This window comes from Vulpes lagopus, chromosome 2 (assembly GCF_018345385.1).
Source record: "Vulpes lagopus strain Blue_001 chromosome 2, ASM1834538v1, whole genome shotgun sequence".
NCBI classification, from domain to species: Eukaryota; Metazoa; Chordata; class Mammalia; order Carnivora; family Canidae; genus Vulpes; species Vulpes lagopus.
Window position 1 is genome coordinate 145,686,802 of NC_054825.1, and position 14,272 is coordinate 145,701,073.

The 14,272-nt window shown below is 45.9% G+C and overlaps 1 protein-coding gene across 1 annotated transcript in view; it reads right to left on the minus strand.

Moving 5' to 3' along the window:
• PIP5K1B (phosphatidylinositol-4-phosphate 5-kinase type 1 beta) overlaps window positions 1–14,263 on the minus strand; it is a 304,219-nt gene extending 289,956 nt beyond the window's left edge. Inside the window, exon 1 of the mRNA XM_041743955.1 lies at window positions 13,699–14,263. The gene's annotated coding sequence lies outside the window, so the exon portion shown is untranslated. The remainder of the gene's footprint in view (window positions 1–13,698) is intronic.
• Window positions 14,264–14,272: the final 9 nt, after the last annotated feature.

Here is a 14,272-nt window from a genome sequence, read left to right on the forward strand (position 1 = left end):
AGCAAGAGAAGACATGGTCCCTGCTGTCAGGGCTCCAAGTCTGCTTGGAAAGATAAGCTGAGAACAAATGTGAAGTCAGCCTATAGGGAAAGTTCTTGAAGATTCAGAAAAGCAAGACAGCCAGAGGGAATGTGCGCCTGAGAAATCACTTCAGGCCAACTGAGTATGGGAATTAGTGGGGTCAAAGCAGCTTTCCCCAACAGTGAGACATATGTAGAGTCATGAAAATCTGATGCCATTTCCTTAAACAGAGAAGAAAACGTAAGATTCAATAAGAACAAATGTAATAAGCCAAGGTATACAGAAATAAATTGCAAAGGAAGAGGAGGGAATGAGGCTGGTTCTCAGACATTTTCTTTTGTCTATTAACCCTTCTTGTAAAGTCTCATTTCATCCCATGGCTTTAGACACTGGTGAGACATCGTAACCCTGTCTCTAACTGGGGCTCTCTCCTTACAGCCACACTTGTATAGCTTCCTTGTAGGCCCTCTGCCTGGGTGTTCTACTCAATCTCAGTGACTTCCACTCCCATCACCTGAATCACTGCCCACAGCCAAGGACCATCATGGCCAGTATTTCCATTATAGACCTCTCTCCTGACAGCCACCCTCCACCTTGACATCCCACAGGTATCTCAAATACATGTTCAATACTAGGTTCATTATCACAGCCCTCCTGCCACAGCCTCCACATAGATGCAGCCTCTTCTCAGTATTCTGTTGACCATCACTCCATCTCTGCAGTCATTCAAGCCAAAAGCCAGAGAGAACCATCTTCCACTACTCCTGTTCCCTCAAAATTCACACACAAGTAGTTGCCCAGTCCTGTAAATTCTCCCTCCTAAATGTCCAATCTGTTCACTCTGCCCCATCCTCACTACCTTAACCAGGTCCTCATCTCTCCTGTAACTAACCACCCCCACCCCCTCATCCCCATCTCTAATCCCTTCCCCACACTCATCTCTCAAACTATAGCCCAATGTTGCTGATATACCGTAAAACAGGAGCTCAACACCTGTCCATGAAAATCTAGTAGTTGTTGCCTTATTGCTTTATAAGAGAAAAGTTCATACTCCTTAGCAAGTCAAACAAGATGTCCATGGTCTGGCCCCAGCAACCCCCTGGAGCCCTACCTCCTTCCTGCACCTACCCTACCCATCATGTGATCACACAGCTCCAAAATGCACTGCAAACCTTCATGACTTCATGTCTTCTTCTGTGCTGTGCCTGGTACAGAGTACACATTTAAGAAATGGACCTGGTGTCACATTATACTTCTACAAGGACAACTGTGACAAGAATGACAATGAATGGTCTGCGAGGGTCAGGCTATGGATGGTTTTGTGGACCAAACCAAAGCATCAAGATTTCAGGCACAGTAAAGCATCTAAGCATCTGGGGGCCTGATGGTGACAAAATTATAATCTTTGACAGCAGGCACTGTGAATGATTAAAGGCAGGGGTAAGTATGGAAGCCACTTGGGAAGCTGTTACAGTAAGCCAGGTAAGAGGCATTCGTATAGGAAATATAAATGAGAACAGATAAGAACATGTTTAAGTCCTCAGGACTTGAAAGCTACACAGAAACAAGGATGGGCATAATAAAAATCTGCTAAAATTCTGAAAGGAGGCAAAAAGAATGAGGGTACCTTTGATGCAAATTGAGTATTTGGGAAGGGAGACATTCAGTTTATTAAAAGGTACCAACTCAATTATATTTAATATGATCTATAATGCCAACCTAGAATATACTCTATGATCTCTCATACAATCTATAATAATGTAAGAATCATGGATGTACTTTTCACAGAAATTAGAGCTGGGATCCCAAGAGCAGATGAGTGGCCAAGACCAAGTGAGGCTTGAGGTACTCAAATGCTCTGAAAGCTACAGGCCAAGAAACGAGGGATGCAAAAAAGAAAAAAGAAAAAAGAAAAAAAAAACGGAGGAAAATCTCGCTTTGAACAAAGCTGCTGGTTGGGAAAAGAACACGGAGCAATGGAAAGGCTAGAGGCTAGAATGCTGACATTATAAAAAGGAAGGTTAGCTGGGAAGTTTTGAAGGAAAGACTGTTCTGGCTTAAGAAAATCATGTATTTGTCCATCCAACTAATGTTAATTGAGAACCCTCTTTGCACTGGACAACCTCATAGGTGCTAGGAATACAGTGGTGGCCAGAACACAGTCCCTCCACCTGGGGAAACCACTTTCTAGGGAAGGAGGCAAAGAAGAAATCAGTAAAAATGTAACCATCGAGGCTGTTAATCATCAGCTCTGAAGCTGAGAGGTGTACCTATAGGCCACTTGACACTCCGTTCCAAAATGTTTCTAGAAGTCATCTCATTTACAAGGAAAGTGACTTTTTCTCATATAAAGCTTGCACAAAATGAAATGATGCATCATGTTTATGTTTATAAACTGCCACTTTGAAGAGGGAGTTTTTGAGAAATTGCAAAACTAAATAATGGAGCCCAACTGTACATGAACCTTAAATGCTGAATTTCCATTGTTTTCTACAAACATAAATAAAAGCCATGTTTCTCTCTTACCCCTTAGCATGAGAGACTTCCCACTTACTCCATTTCCTGCAAACCGCTACTGCTCTGTCTGCATCATGTGTCTTGGAAAAAATAGTAAAACGACATCATTTAAAAACAGCTCGCTAAAGCAACAATGCTTGATTTTTTGTTTCCAAGTAATGCATTCACAAGCCTAAGAACAGTGTGGCTCACATCACTCCTTAAAAAGGTTACATTTCCTGGGGATCCCTGGGTGGCGCAGCGGTTTGGTGCCTGCCTTTGGCCCAGGGCACAATCCTGGAGACCCGGGATCGAATCCCACGTCGGGCTCCCGGTGCATAGAGCCTGCTTCTCCCTCTGCCTATGTCTTTGCCTCTCTCTCTCTCTCTCTGTGACTATCATAAATAAAAAAAAAATTTAAAAAAAGGTTACATTTCTCAAAAAAAATAAAGTTAAATTTCCCATATTCACCTTACTTGTTTCATTGCAGGAATTAAAGTGCATTTTCTAATGGAAGACAGACATCGGGAAACTTGGGGGAACTTTTAATGCCATTTCTCCAATGGGAAGAGAAAATATGTTTGGCCACCTCCCACCTCCCACCTCCAAAGGTATCAAACATTAAAAACCAAACTGTCACCAACACACTCATAAATTACAATTCTATTTAAATTAAATGAAACAGTCTGTGAAAGTGTGCTTTATGCCATAATGCAGTAAACACATATTTTATAAAAAGAAAAAAGAAATCGTGGCTATCCCAGGCTAAAAAGGTAGCAATTTATTTATCTGAACCACCTCGAAACATGACATAAGAAAAATATTTTCTTTATTGGCCAATAAACGGAGTGAATGAGAAATGACTAAAGCTTGCTTGCTTTACACATAGAACTCTTAAGGCCCTCCCTGAAAAACTTTTTTTTAAATACCAATTTCAACGCATAATATGAATTTATTTGGGAAACAATTTAGACAGCTACTAGGGTGTTATCTGGTCCCCAAGATCACAACAGCTTCTCAATAGCAAACAATGAATGAAGGAGCTACCACTGCTGAAAGTCACAGAAATAGGGCTAACAGAAAAAAAAAAAAAAAATCAAGAGAAGACAAATGCAATTTTCAAAGTCAGTAAAGAGGGGCCAGTTGGTACAGGGGTAAAGAGTTTTGCATCCCTGAGTAGACCCAAAAGCTATCAGTTTCTTAGAGCATAAAAGACACATTCTGTTCTATATAATCTTTCCAAGAATTGGGTGGGGAAGGGTGTGACAACTTTTAGGGAACTTTTCTACGCAAAAGCAGCTTTAATAAATGATGACTCTTAAAGAAGCAAACCCTTAGCAATCAGGCAATTTACTCCAGAAGTAAAATAGCCTGCCCCAAAAGTTCTGAGTAGCCAGGAGTCCCTGAGTGCAAGCCCTTTGCATTTTGGGCTTGAACAGCCAATGCAAATGGGCAACCTCCAGGTCTCAGTGAATTTCAGGCAGGAAAAAAAAAAGGCGAATTGCTCTTAACATTTATTTATTAAAGATTTTGTTTATTTATTTATTTGAGATAGAGAGTGAGCAAGCATAAGCGAGGAATGAGGGGCAGAGGGAGCAGACTTTCTGCTGAGCAGGGAGCCCAACTTGGGGCTCAATCCAAGGACCCCGGGATCATGACCTGGGCCAAAGGCAGACACTCAACCCACAGAGCCAACTAGGTGCCCCCTAACATAGTTTTAAAGTAGAGTTCATTTTTTCTCATAATATTTAGATTCTTGCTAAAATAAGTGAGTATGAACTTTAGGGTGAGCATATGAAAAAAAACATAGACATACCCCAGTTTAAAGGATGTGTTTTGCCACTGTAAATTATTTATCCCTACAGGGCTGCCTCCTTATTACAATTCCCCCAACTCTGGGCTGGATCACATGCTTACTCTGAAAGTTTTACCATGATTTCTTTTTTTTTTTTAATATTTTATTTATTTATTCATGAGAGACACAGAGAGAGAGAGAGAGGCAGAGACACAGGCAGAGGGAGAAGCAGGCTCCATGCAGGGAGCCCAATGTGGGACTCGATCCTGGGTCTCCAGGATCACGCCCTGAGCTGAAGGCCGATGCTCAACCACTGAGCCACCCAGGTATCCCTTTACCATGATTTCTTGACAGAAATGAAAATACAGCAGAGGGGGAGGGTTTTAAGGGATCGTCCAATTCACAGCCCTCTATGCACCCAGAGGAGAAGAAAAAGCCCTGGCTGAGGAGTCATGGTCAGCTGGCCTATAAATGCAGGTCTCTGGTCTGAGTTCCTACATAGGCAGCACGGGAGCAGAGGACAGATAAGATATGTGCTTTCCAAATCGTGCAGGTCCCGGACCCTCCCATGGGGAGCATAATCAATTTGGTGGATCATGACCAGTGTTTGCTAGAGGCTGTAACTGGGAAGGAACTTATCTGAAAATACCAAAGTGCATCTCAATGTAGTATAGTGAAAGTATTCTTTCGTGCAACTTTTCTTTTGAATCTATTTATTTGTAGGTCTCTGTGTACTGGCTTTCTCTGTGTACAGAATGTATTTCTTAAATAGGACACTGAGTTGTGCGATGCCCTGAATGCTTAAGCTCCCCAACATTCATAACTGGAAATCCTAACCCCCAATGCAATGGTATTAAGAGGTGGGGCCTTTGGAAAGAGATGAGATATTGACAGCAGGACCCTTATGAACAGGATTAGTGGCCTTAGAAAAAAGGGACCTCGGAGGGCCTCCTCATCCTCCTTCCACCATGTGGGGATACCAGGAGAAGTCAGCAGTCTGGAGCCAGCAAAGGGCCTCCATGAAAACCTGAGGGTGCTGGTGCCCTGACCCCAGACTGCAGCCTCCAGGACTGTTAGAAATATACTGCTGTTGCTTAGAAGCCATCCAGTCTATGGTACTTTGTTACAGCAGGCTGAAGGAAGGCCGACTGATACTTCTCCTTTACTTACAGCTCAAATGTGACTGAGTATCTGAAAAGGCCATGTACAAAGACTGGTTTGGAAGAGCAGGTCCTCAGAGGCCATGCTGTTCACAAGGCCACCAGCCTTGAAAGCCTCAGGGGCCAGGGTACATCTGCTTCCATGAGGGCTTGGATGCATGTGGGTGGGAAGGATCTGGCCAGCAGGGTCTAGGGTCCTCTCCGGCCACCTCCACTGCCCCTGGCTGCAGGTGACAGATGAGGGGAGGGCCAGAGGGGACTCAGGATCCCGGACAGGCTGTGGCTAGAATCCAGCAGAGGATTGAGAAGCTAGATTAGGAAGCAATCAGTAGAAGTAATGAGAGGCAGACAGATGGGGGGATGTTCAGAAAGCAAAAAGCAACAGAAATGCAGGATGGATGAGATGCCGTGGGCTCAAGGATGATCCCTGAGTTTCTGTCTCATGTGGCCTGGTGGTTAGCGGTGCCCACCACAGAGCAAGGGAACCCTGCAAGAGGACCAGGTATGCAGAGGAAAAAAACCATCTTCTGATCTTAGACATGTCAATTGTGAGTTGCCTCTGAATACCCAAGTACAAGTACAATGGCAATAATACAATCTAGAGCTCACAGAGGCCCAGGTCAGAGAAACAAAGTTTAGATTCACTTATGTCTTCCCTTCTAAATCTCTTCTTCCCAAACTACATTTCGTGGTGCAAAGACATGAAGCAGTGAAAAGAACGTGGGTTTTAAAATCAGAAAAACCATGACTAGAATCTCAGGCACCACCTCTTATAGGCTGCGTTCATGAGCATGTTAGAATCTGAACAGGTTTCCATTTCCTCTACTGTCAGGAGCATGGTGAAGATAAATGAACAGCACTTCCGAAGTGCCTGGAATACAGTAAGTTCTCGACCAAGTCAAGCCAGACCACATATAGACCTTTGTACATCCCCCACAGCTCCTGGCAGGGTCCTAGCCAAGCGGTCCATCAGTATCTAGCAGGTTGAACTGACCTGAAATACTCTGAAAACTGCCAGGACACCACGGTCTCCTCTGCCTAGACAACCATCAGCTCATAAAATCATTCCTGTACTCGGTATCCTGTGGGAGCAACACCCAAACAGAAGTTATGCAAAGAGTCTTACCCTTCATCACCTACGCACCCAGGTCTACCTCAGTCCTGGGAGGACCTATCGCTTAGCAGGACCATGACCATCAAGAGCTTTGGTGGATCACCTCAAGTCCGAGATACCCAATCCAATCAATGAGTTTGTTCTCTTATGATCCATAAGGCTTTGAAAGAAGCCAGGACTGGTTTTATTTCTCCCTTAGAATTTCTGGAGAAGCAGGAAGATGGCACCCTTCCCACACACCCGGGAATCACCTGGAAATGCTGAGTGTTTCCAGAGGTTTATACTTCGAGCAACAGAATCAACACTTCCTGCCAATATTGAGGTGACAGGAGTATCATCTAGAGACCAACACTCAGATTAGTGAACTCCCCTGAATCTGATTCAGCTGGCCTAGGGTACTGGATGCGTAGTTTAACAAGTTCTCAGGTGATGCTGTTCAGGGGCCACACCTGAGAACCACTGTCCTGGCCTCCTCCCTGGGGTCGGGCTAGTGATGTAGCCTACACTTAAAGAAAAGTCAGCTGAGACAAGGAACTTTCTACCTGAAGCATCCTACAATGTCACCACAACCTGTCTTTAATTATGAACTACAAATGTTTATAACTTAGGTCATTTTAGGTCCCATTTTAACAGTTGTGGAATGTTCTGCTTCATGCTTGATAAGTTCTACTTATTAGTTTTCTACCACTCATTTTTGAATAAACAAAAAGGAATGGCTCTCCAAATAGAGACTGCTTCATACTCATGACACAATCTATTCACCTAAGCAAGCACTGTTTCCTCCTCCTGCAGGACTCGGATGTCATTCTCACAGAGCTACCACAACTAGCCTAAAAGAACTATTTTTTTTAATATATATTTTATTTATTTATTCATGAGAGACACAGAGAGAGAGGCAGGGACATAGACAGAGGGAGAAGTAGAACCCCCACAAGAAGCCTGATGCAGGACTCGATCCCAGGACGCCGGGATCATGCCTTGAGCTTGAAGGCAGATGCTCAACCACTGAGCCACCCAGGTGCCCCCAGAAGAACTGTCTTCATAGCTGAACCTGTTTGACTTGAGTGAAACAACGGTGGCCCAGTTTGTCCTGACAGGATGGAGGGGACTCATTCATTCATTCCAACATTTACGGGGCACCTACTATGTGCCAAATGCTTGAAAAACAGTGTGAAAGAACCATGACCTCTGCCCTCAAGGAATTTCTAGAGCTGAATGTGAGTTGGGAGAGGGGTGACAGAAAAACAAGGGAAATACATACAGGTATAAGTATCCACTGTGTTAAGTACGGAAAACATATGAAGATTCCCTTCAGGTTAGATGATCAGAGAAGGCCAAGGTCCCCAGAGGAGGCGACATTTAAACTGATTAACTTAGGGAAGCTTAAAGTCCATTCTTGTCTGTGTACTCGAGGTAAACTCACTACTAAGCCACTCCAGGTGCTTTAAAAATATGTTTATCTGAAACTTACAAATAATAAAAGGCATGACACATTTTATATTCAGATTATTATTTCTGTTAAGAAGAAATTTTTAAAAAATAATTTGTAGGCACGTTGAAAGAAGGTTGGAGGTCTGGTGAATGAACCCTATTTATGGTGAGAGATGAAGGACCATTAACGAGTATTAAAACTACTGGTGTTTCTGGGACACCTCGGTGGCTCAGTGGTTGAGCATCTTCCTTTGGCTCAGGTCGTGATCCTGGGGTCCCAGGATCGAGTCTTGCATCGGGTTCCCTGTATAGAGCCTGCTTCTCCCTCTGCCTGTGTCTCTGCCTCTCTCTCTGTCTCTCTCATGAATAAATAAATAAAATCTTTAAAAACAAAAAAATACTGGTGTTTCTAAACTGGTCTGAAAAATAATAAAGTCATTAGAATAATTACAAAATGTCCCAGAGTTTTGAAGAGTGCTATTTGTTTGAATGCATAAATTGCTCAGTACACATTTATTAAATCCCTACCATGTGCCAGGCATAGAGCTAAGTTCCAAGAATATAAAGATAAATAAAACAGGATGCCTAACCTTTCCCGTTGGCAAATATTAGCTAACCACCTATGTTTACTGCTCCCTCAAGTGGGTCACAGCATTGTTTTTTTGTTTTGTTTTGTTTTTTTTCTAAAAAAGCTTTTACTTATATGAGGAGAGAGAGAGTGAGGACCAGCAGGGGGGAGGGGCAGAGGGAGAAGCAGACTTGCCACTGAGCAGGGGCCGGATGCAGGACTGGATCCCAGGACCCTGAGATCATGACCTGAGCTGAAGGCAAATGCTTAGCCTACTGAGCCACCCAGGCACCCTCACAGCATTGTTTTTTTGTTTGTTTTGCTGCTCTTGTTTCCTTACTTGATCAACAAATGTTATGACCAAAGATCCAGAGATCAGGATTTGTGGGTGTAGTTGGAAAAGGAAAAGAAAGAAGAAAGTCTGTATTAGATGTTGAAAACCCACTACCCAATATATTGACCCTACTGGATCACTTGTGCCAGTCTATCAAGCTAAGAAATAGATTTTTCTGGCTCTAACTATATCCACCTCCTAAACCCCTTTGCTCAGCATCCCAGGATGCCAAGGCTTAAGTACCACCTCTTTCTTACAAAAAAATTTTTTTTACAGTTCTGTCTTTCATCCCATGACTTTAGTTCCAATTCAAGGTAATTACACTTTCCAGGCTTCAGGTACTTGCAAGTCCAACTGAAGAACCACTTGAAAAATACACACACCCGGATTTAGTGGAGCAATACATCCACTCAATGCTTTACAGTTCATCACAATTTTACAAGTGACTTTCTAAAACCCTTAGAGAAAACAAGTCTCAAGAACTCACACACCCAAGAACTCCCCAAAACATACTGCACATCTGCTGTTTATGCAGTCCCACTAACAACACAGAGGACTTTCTATAGGAGGAACACACACTTCAGGCAGTTGCCCATTCAAGGACAGCTTTTAACTTAAAAATAATGCCCAGGCACTCACCACTGAGTAAACATGGAACCATGTCCTAATTATTACCCATATTTGAAATCCACATTACCCAAGAGTAACCCAGTCTGAGTAGGGTTCTTGTGTTTTCCCCTACCACCATCTCCTTGATATATCTCTGGTGAAACTAGAGAGAAATAGATACAATTGAGAATGGAAACCACAAAATTGAGCCTGGTTTCTCCATCCTCATCTTTTATATAGGAACAGAACCTGGCTGAACAAAGTACTTCATCAATGGCAGCCAGCTGTTTACACTATTTCAAAAATTTCATCATGTTTAGAGGGGTTTTTTTTTTTTTTGTAAGAAAAATATTAAAACAGAAGGCTAGGTTTGCTCCTTCTCTGACTCGCCTGGCATTTAGCATAGCCATAAAGAAGTCCACAAATGAACAGATGAGCTACATAATGTACAATTCTAACTGGGCAGTTTCTTAAAGAAAAGAGTCCTTCCAACTCCAGTTAATATATTCCATACAAAGAACACATTCCTGCAACAAATACATTTAGGACTTGATGTTTTACAGTGTAGCTAATGAAGGTTCTAGCCATAGTAAAAAAAAAAAAAAAATGTATTTTTTTCCAGGATACCAAATGTTCTGACTCACCATTTAACTAAAGTACAAGCAAAATGAAAATGCAAATGAAATTTATACATATTTATGACTTTACCGGATGTATGGCAATGCCACCTTTGGCTTCTGGCTTTATTTACCAGGAAAAGAACCTTGGAAAACCACCATACATTTGTATTTCTATTCAAATGGTTCCCTTTCTCCACACACTGGTTGGAACAAAGTATTAATTCTGAGTCTGGTGATACATGTAAGTCAAAATAATCAAAGTGGATAGAGGAAAACAGGAATTTTCCCTTTAATGGTATCTGCCTGGATAAGAAAATGCAAAAATATAAATACTAACTCATTTAAAATTATGATGCTTCACTAATACTTAGCAGTAAACAGGAGTTTTCCGTTAACCTCTATGATTACTAAAAGTCAAAATGTACCTTCACCATGAGCTCCGGGCACAACCTTCTTAGGAATTCCACATTAGCCCCGCTCGTCCTGCGAAACTTCTGTGTGACCCTGAGCAACCCAATTCACCTCTCGATGCCTCAGCTGTGTTACCCATAAAAGGGGCAGGTCTCTGAACTATTCCATATTTAATGTCTTTATCTCAAAGACATACTTCGACCCCAATGGCTGGATCTGTTAATAATATTTAAAAACCATTATAATTTTTCATCATCCCTCTTCTGAAAATAAAAACATAACTTTTGTGTCTATGGGAAGGAGGGTTGGAAAGAGGACCCTTAATGGGGAACAGAAACTAGGTCGGTTTCGTTAATTAGGTTTCCTCTCTGAAACCACCAGCCAGTATTAGCAGTTGCTTGAAATTCATTCAAAGCGGGGCGGGGGGGGGGGGGGGGGGGGGGGGGGGGGGGGGGGGAAGCGGTTGGTTTCTCCATCTCAAGACTCTTTCCTAAAAGGGCACAAGTTAATTTCTAGGAATGTTACTGTCTACATGGAGAAAAACTCTTCTTTATATGATGCGTTCAGGAAGGCGTGCAACAACAGGCATCTGTACCTGCCAGATTCAGGAGGGGCACCTCTTGTAGGTAAATCACCTTATGGGTGAGCAGGTGCTGGGAATTTACATGATGAGATGCTTTGTTTTACAGCCTGTGTTTTCCTTAAGAGTGACTTCATTCATCTCCTTCCTTCAACAGCAATTTATTGAGTATTACTATTTACAAACTCCAAATCTAAAAAAAAAAAAAAAATTAAAGGTATGAGTTGGCTGGGATATTTAAGTGAATCTTGACGTGTATTTTGGGGTAGATCAGCCCATCAGGAGATTTCCAAGTCAAATAATAACGCTGAACAATACAAATGCTAAGCTAAAGTGCTCTGCAAATGTTTTCCCTTCACTACGGGGGAGGGGGGGCATTGACTAGGGGAAGGGGGAATAAATTACAAGTGGAATAGATAATCGGTTAAACAGAATGCTGAAACTAGAAAGTGGAAGATAATTGATTATGAGTCTCTTGTTTTATATATGGGCCACCTGAGGCTCAAAGTTGATATGATGTGGCCCGGGGGTCATACAGTCAAACAGGGTGCCAGAACTAGAACTCCCGCCACCAGCAGGCATGCTTAACAGTCCCTAGGGTGTTGCAAGACCCAGCACATCTCCTCATTGCCATCAGTAGCAAGACAACAGCATAATCTGCAAAGCCATGGACTGGACGTCAAGAGCTCTGAGTTCTAGTCTTGTAACCTCCACTAGCTTAGACAGGATACCAAGGAAAACTCATCCCTGTCTAAACCTCAGTTTGCTCGTCTGTGAAATGAGAACAGTGATCCACAGTGAGACACAGCAGACCACAATAAATGCAGAAACAGTGTGGCCACTGTGAAACCTTCCACAAGTACAAAACAGCACTGGGCGGTGATGGGGGGTTGGTGGGGGTATTTCAGAGAAGCTGCCTGCTGACTCTAATTCCAGCCACTTACTACCCTGACAAGTCCCTGAATCTGGGAGCCGCGTGTTCCTCCTCTGAGAATGTGGTTAATAATCTTTGCCCTGCCTCCCTCGGAAATGGTCAGAATTTAATGAGAGCGTTGAAAAGCATTCACAAATAACAAGGCATTGATTCAAGTGCAAGGTATTATTATGAGATCCCTCTAGTCTCCTTAATTTGGGCAAAAATATAGTGTGGTTTTACCATTCAGTCCTTAACAGTTTTCTTTCTCAACTGAGATGCTATTATTATTCAAGAGTCTCAGATTTCACAGCTTTCTCCTGGGTGCTGCTGTCTCCACTCCCATCATTGTACCTGGAATGCACCATTCCCCTCAGCTCAGAGTCCATGCATGATGCTTACTCAACGTGCCACTGGCATGGACTTGGCTGAGAAAGATTTTTTTTTTCCCAGGGCCTCCTTTCAGCTGGAAATGCTCTGACTAAAGCTTCCATGAGCACTATTTTACTTCATCACATTAGAGGGGTAATGAAACCAACGCTCGGGCTTTTCTCCAACAACTGCAGAACACTTCAGCCTTTCCACAGAACAGAAAAGTCTGGATGGATGATTTTCACCCGAAGGGCAAGAGAGGTTCCCCCAAAGCCACGCTCAAGAGTGCAAATGGGGAGATGGCTTATTTTTTTTTTCTTTGCAGGAGACTAACATATCCTCAGGCCCAACCAAGCAAGGGTCATTCGCCTTAAAGCCAGGGCCTCTGGGAGGCTGAAAAGGTCCTGCAAAGACTGGGGAGGGGATGGGTGGGCATTTGGGGTCTGCAGCACTCTGCCTTTCAAAAAGCATCCGAGTAGCTAGCATTTTCTTGTTAAGAGCCCAGATTTCGGTAGATCAGATGAAAGAATTCATCAGCCTATCCAAACAACTTCTCCGGAACAGGTTCCTACCCAGCCACGCCGGGCGGGCACCAGGGACAAGTGAGCTTGGGGGATGAGGAACACAACAGGCTCATCTGCATAGACGAGAGATAAGCAGACATTTGTTGTCCTCTGTTCGGGCGACTCCTGGCTCCGGCCTGGCGAGTGGAACCCCGGCATTCTCGGGCCCCTTGCCCCCGCCCCCGCCGCCGAAGCGTCACGCTGACCCGGCTCGGGGAGAGAACCAGGGGAAACGCAGAAGTCGGCTGCTGCATTTGGGCTGGAACCACAGCGCACCTGTGCAATCCGGCCTCGGCGCCAGAAACCACCAGAACGCCGACCCGCCAGCCCCTCTCGAGCTCCCAGGGGCGCTCGCAAGTTCGCCCCAGTTTATTGCCGGGGGAGGGTGGTGGGAGAGCTCTCCCTCCGGCAGCTGCAAAACTCAGCTGGCTCCCCTGGAAAGGGGAGGGAGCTCCCGCCCCAGTGACCCAGGGGGCCCCGGGGGTCGCCGCGGCCGCGGCGGGGGCGGGGGCTGGGGGTGCTCCGGCCCCCGCGGGATGGAGGTCCCACTTCGGCGGCCACACGCGGCCCCCGCCCGGCCCCAGCACCCACGCGGACGGAGCGCGAGGGTGGGGAGGCGCCCGGGGCTCCCCAGGACGCGGAGCCCCCGAGCCCCAGCGGGGTGGGGGGGAGGGTCCCGGAGGAGGGGCCGGGGACGCGCAGGAAACTTACCTCACCCGGGCAGCATTCGGGCGCCTCCGCCGTCGAGACCAGTTGCGCCACAGTCTGCAAGTTCCCGGGATGTAGTTGCCTCCCCGCGGCGCCGGGAGCTCGGTGCCGGCGAGGCGGGAGGGGTCGGGGCGGCGGGCGGCGGGCGGGGGCGGGGCGGCGCGGCGCGGCGGGGGAGCCGGCAGGTGCCGGGCCGGAGCCGCGGGGCCAAACTCGCCCGGGACGCGCCTCGGCGGGGGCGCGCGGCTGCGAGTGTGCAATGCGCGCGCCGCGGCGAGTGTGTGTGTGCGCGCGCGTGTCCCCGCTTTCCCCTTCCCTCCCCGCCAGTCCTCCGGCCGCAGCGAGCAGCGAACGGCGGCCGGAGCCCGGGGCCGGAGGAGCAGCGGCGCCCCCCGGCTGGGGCTGGGCTGGGGCTGGGGCAGGGTCCCCGGCTGGGTCCCCGCGCCGTGCGCGCCGGAGTCGGAGCGAGGCGCGGAGGGAGCAGTCTGCACGGCGGCGGGCGCGGCGCGGGGAGGCTGCAGGCCCCGCCCGCCCGCCGCCCAGGCTCTTCCCCTTTTCTCTCCACCCCCTTGCTCCA